Genomic DNA, 5916 nt, shown 5'->3' on the forward strand with positions numbered 1-5916 from the left:
TGATTTATTAAAATTTATTTTATTTTAAAAAATTCACTAAAAAGGGAAAAAAAATTTAGGCCCATTTTGGAGATGCATGTTATGTCATAACGTTTTTCTATGAATGTTGGCTCAAAGATTAAAATTTTCTACTATTTATTGGTTTTGAGATCAAATTCATTGCTTTATTTAGTTATGGTCCCAAAAGTTTAATGCATTTGATGTGGGTGTTGCAGTCTAATTTCTATATGCTGTTTTTTTTCAATCTACACAGTTTGAAGACCAAAGTACATGCTATAATTATCTATTGTCCCAAAGTTCACTACCATTATTGGAGGCTAATTTGGTGTATACATATTATATTTCATATAGTTTGTCCAATATTTTGGATGATGTTTGTTTAGTTTACATGTTTTATACAGGCTATGGCAAAGTTCGATGCTATATCTGTTTACTGTTCCAAAGTTCACTACCATTCTGGCGTTGCTATCAGGTTTTGCAACGGTCTATATCAAGGCATCCTTGGTTCCTTCATCATAATTGAGACATATTAGTTGTGGCATTGTTTTTATGAATGGTGAATGTTTAATTGATTCATTCCAATGACACAATACGTATAAATAGTGAAGGATACACAATTATAGGAGACAAAATAGGGATATACAAGGAATGTACAAAAATCTTTGACAAATGAAAAAACTCTAGAATATTTTATTTGGAGAATTGAATTGTTGAATAATGGTTGTGATGTTGTAGTGTTGATATGCCCCCGCAAAGATGGAGGTTCCATATTTAAACTCCAATCTTGGATCGTAATATGAAGAATGGAGCACAAGAAAGAGGTTTGGTGAGAGCATCAGTAAGTTGATTTGTTAAGTTTATGTGTTGAAATCAAAGGGTACAAGTTGCAACTTTTTCTCGAATGAAATGATAATCCAAGGTAATGTATTTCATACATGAGTGATAAATTGGATTGGAACACCAGTAAATTGCTCATGTGTTATCATAAAAAAGTAGAAGCAACACATCTGTGGAAGTACCAAGGTCTTTCAGAAGATTTTAGACCCATACTAGTTTAGCAGCAACATTAGCAAAAGCTTTGTATTCAGCTTCAGTTGATAAACGAGATGCCGATTTTTGTTTGGTAGATTTCCACAAGATGATGTTGATACCAAGATAGATGAGATAAGATGTAGTAGAGCGACCAACAGTATGGATGCCTCCCAATCAAACTCAGAAAAGGCAGTGAGCTCAAGGTCAATTTGTTTTGTAAGAATATGGTGAAGCAAGCGTTTTATAGCTTGCCAATGAGTTTGAGTCGGTTGATGCATGAACTATGAAAAATCGTTTATGACAAAAGAAATAGTCGGGCATGTGAAGGAAATATATTGGAGAGATCCAAGAAGCTTACGATACAGTGGTTGGTCTACTTTTGGTGTTCCATCTTCGAGTGTTAAGTCTTAGGATGAGCAAAGCAGTGTTGACACCAGTTTAGTGCCATCCATATGATGTGAAACCAACAGATCATGTATGTGTCTATGTTGGGATAGGAACAAACCTTGTGTTTTTAGTATAAGCTCGACGCCTAGGAAGTGACTCGAGTACCCCAAATTTTTGACAGGAAATCTAGATGTGAGAGTGTTGATTAACTTGTTCTAGAAGTCATTGTTGTTGCTGGTTAAGAGAATGTTATCCACATAGACTAAAAAATAACATACGAAACCATCATGGTTACATATGAACAGTGAGGCATCCGCATGAGATTTTGCAAATCCGAAATCAACTAAAAAAGAGGTGAGGGAAATGTACCAAGTCTGTGGTGCATGTTTTAGACCATAAAAAGATCTTCAGAGTTTGCAAACATGATTTGAAAATTAGGGGTGAACGTAACTAGGGGTTGAGTCATGTAGACTTATTCTTGTAGGGTGCAATGTAGGAATGCATTATTGATGTTGAGTTGACGTAATGTCCAGCCCCATGATAAGGCAAGAGAAAGAACCGTTTGTATAGTGACTGGTTTGGTAACTAGACTAAACGTGTCAAAGTAGTCATTTTCGTATTCTTGTAAGAATTCCATGGAGACTACTCGAACCTTGTACTTGTCTAGAATTCCATCTGGCTTAAGTTTTATATAGAAAACCCATTTTCACCTAATCAGTTGTTTAGAATAAGGAGGAACAAGGTCCCATTTATGGATGTGAAGAAGTGCATTGTAATCATCATCCATAGCTTTGCGCCATAAGGAATCTTTGGAGGCTTGAATGTAAGTGTTGGATTCAATAGCAGGAGGAATTGGGTCAATAATGTGGTGTTTTAAAAATGAGAATTATAATATTTGGAATTTGTTTTCGATTTCTGGGAGGTAGGGACGGGGCTAGTGATTGACGTGAAGTGGATGTTTGTAACATCCATAAAATTCATGAAAAATTTAAACTTTGTAAACATTCCAAAACCATCCATTGTTTACAAATTGTTTTCAAAATAGTTTAACATCAAATAAATTCCCAAAAACCATAACATAAAATATGAGGAGGTGCATGATCCAGCCTTCGCCTTCCTGCGATCCTATGAAGTACCTGAAACCATAAACCAAACTGTAAGCTCGAAGCTTAGTGAGTTCCCCCAAAGTACAAATACCCAAATAGATAAAATAACAGCACGCATACTGAGCCATCAACCTGATTGGACCGCCTCGCAAGACCTACAACCTATCTAGACCGCTCTCGAGCCTTCGAAACGTATGGATCGCCTCGCAGGGCCTACAGCCTATCCAGACCGCTCATCGGGACTTTGGCCTGACGGGACCATCTCGTAGGGCCTTCATTATATCTGGGCCATCCTAGGTTTGTTGGCCTTCAGTACAAAGCAAGACTGCCTCAAACCAACCATGCACACACATATGTCGACATACCCATAACACATAAACATTCAACAGGCAAGCACAAATCATACATATCACTAAGCATAACATCATCCTATCTATCAGGATACCGATCTAACAGATCATAACATCATAACAACATGCTATCTACCAGGATACCGATCTTACATATCATAACTGTATACAAGCATACTATAACCATGATAAAAATCAAAAGGGCCGACCTTGGTGCCTTCGACCCTTTAGTCTAGTGAGGAAACTCACCTCATAAGTAGTGCTGAACTGGACTGAAAGTCTCCAACCGCTGTCTCACCGAAAATCCCAAACTGTCCAAAATAACGAAAACTAAGTCAATAGTTACAATATCAATCTTGACCATTGGTCCAACAATAGAATAATAGTCCATTCTATCCTTTCCTTAAGTTGGGCCAAGGCCCAAATCCAAATCCTTATATCCAAAAGCCCAATATACATGGCCCATAATTAGCCCAATTTCCAAATTAGGCTCAAATCACTTATTAGGCCTTACCCATAGATCAAATCCTTTATTTAGTCCACAATTACTCTTACCTAGATGATCCAGGAGGGCCCAATCATCAAGGCCTAACAGATGGACCAAATACCGAAGCCTAAAATAGCGAAGCCCAACAGGCTAAGTAAGCGGGACATACTCACCTGTATGCTCGGCGTAAACGCCTCGAGCAGAAAACAGGAAACTGGCCACCTACACCCAATGTATGCCTTGGTATGCCCAGCGTACGCTGTGGCCATGAAAACTTCATTAAGTTCTTAATACACCTCGTCCAGACGTCCCAAGTTAGATCTATACTTAAAAAGATGTCCAAACCATGAAGTTTCAACTTTATGGTTATGCAAGCCCTAAATGTAATGCCCGAATCCTGGTATGTATTTTAAGCAAAATTATTCATTTTTGCAAAGGGACTCGACGAGTTGGAGGCCCCAAACTCATCAAGTAGAAATCGATCTTGGATGCAGGACTTGAAGTCTACTCGACGAGTTGAGAAGCCTCAACTCGACGAGTAGGGATACCAGAGTGAAACCCTAATTTTCTGGGTTTGCACTCTATTTAAGGACCTTAACACTTTATTGTGGCCTCCCCCATCGCCTCCCTTAGTCCATCAAAACCCTAATTCGTGATCTTGAGCCTTTTGAGTGTGTGTGAGTGTAAAGAGAGTGATTCCTTGGTATTTCCTTGAAGGAGTGGAAGTTAGAAGTGCTTGGTTGAAGGAAGAAGCTTTGGATCCAAAGAGTTCTTTGTCACAACCTTATTGAGGTATAAAGTATGTACCTTAACTATTCATTTACTAGATCTCTTTATGGAGTAGTTTAGGGCCTTAAGGAGCCTATTTTCGAACCATTCATGTATGCAAGCATGTTTTGGAGTTATGAATTCAGATCTAGATGTCCATGTCCATGTTTTGGAGTTATGAATTCAGATCTAGATCTCCATGCTTTAGATCTCTTTAGGAGTTGAGTTTTTGTGTTATTAGCTTCATGACACCATGCATGAATGTAAATTTAGCAACTTTACATGGTAACTTAGTCCTAGGGGACCAGATCTATGGTTTGGAAGCATTGAACCTGACTAGAAATGACTGAATGAGTTTAGACTATGGGGGACTTGATGATTTGTTCATACAACTCGGTGAGTTGGGTCGTGGTCCCCTAACCTTTTCTGTTACTGAGCAAACTCATTGAATCTAGGAGATGACTCAACGAGTTGGCCATGGTTTTGGGGTATGAAGATTGAGGAACTCTATGAGTTCAAAGAGGGACTCAACGAGTTGTAAGTGAAACGTCTTGAATCTGTATGAAGGGGAACTCAACGAGTTCATGAAAGAACTCGATGAGTAGGATCAAGATTTCTAAAGTTTCATGGATCAAGGAACTCGACGAGTTGATGGACCAACTCGGCGAGTTGAGTCAACCAGGATGTTGACTTTGACTATGACCTTTGACAAGAGTTGACCCTTAAGGGGGTTATGAGTATGGAAGAGTAATTAAAAGAGATTTTATGTGTAGGAGTTGATCCCCGAGCCAAGGACAGTTTAGCTACTTCATGACATTTAGGTGAGTTACCTTCCAGTAGGAGTGGGTCGAAGTCACCAATATCGGACCACTATTAGTTGATTATAGTAGAGATGATTGTCTTTGTGATAATTGTTTGATATGCCACTATTTGTTATGCTATTTGTGCTAGTATGTTATGATATTATGTGATAGTGGGAGGAAGGGGACTAGTCCCGAACCCGGTTGAGATATATCGGCAGGGTAGGTTGGGCACACAGATATACCTGACAGTATGTTGTGCTATGTTTTTATGTGGTAGTGGTAGGGGTGAAATAGTCCCTTTATCCAGCTCAAATAAACCGGAGGGTAGGTCGAGCACCCAGATATGGCTGGCAAGGTAGGTCGAGCACTCAGATATGCTTGACAAGGGGTAGGTCAAGCACTCCAGTATGCCTGAAGAGGGTAGGTTGATGAGTACCCAGATATGCTCAACAGGGTAGGTCGGGCACCCAGATATGTATGGCAGTATGTTTATTGTTTGGTGTGTGGTATGATGGGGGAACTCACTAAGTTTGTGCTTACGGTTTACAATTTTTATTTCTGGTCCTTCCTCTTCAAAGGGAAATTTGTACTCTGATATTGTTACTATCTTATGACATGCTTTTGAGACATATGATCTATGGTTTTTATGAAATGAAATAACTTGATGATGTTTTCTATAAATTGTTTTATGAATCGTTATATCAAAAATGAAAATTTTGGTCTAGAATTTTGGGATGTTACACTAAAAGTCCATAAACTCAAAACCCTTGTTTGTCTTTACCATTTAAGACCTTTATAACTTGCATGAAGCCACCAAATGGGACAAGATAACATTTTTATGGTCCAAAACACTCTAAATATTCTGAAAGGACAGATCCTTTGGTCTTAAAGTAGATTAAATCATCAAGACCAAGAAAAGGGACTCATTTACTCATGAAACTTCCATGCAAGATCTATGGGGAAATACAAGTAAAGGAAAGGCT

Source organism: Lactuca saligna, chromosome 5 (genome assembly GCF_052625555.1).
Source record: "Lactuca saligna cultivar CGN05327 chromosome 5, ASM5262555v1, whole genome shotgun sequence".
Taxonomy (NCBI): Eukaryota; Viridiplantae; Streptophyta; class Magnoliopsida; order Asterales; family Asteraceae; genus Lactuca; species Lactuca saligna.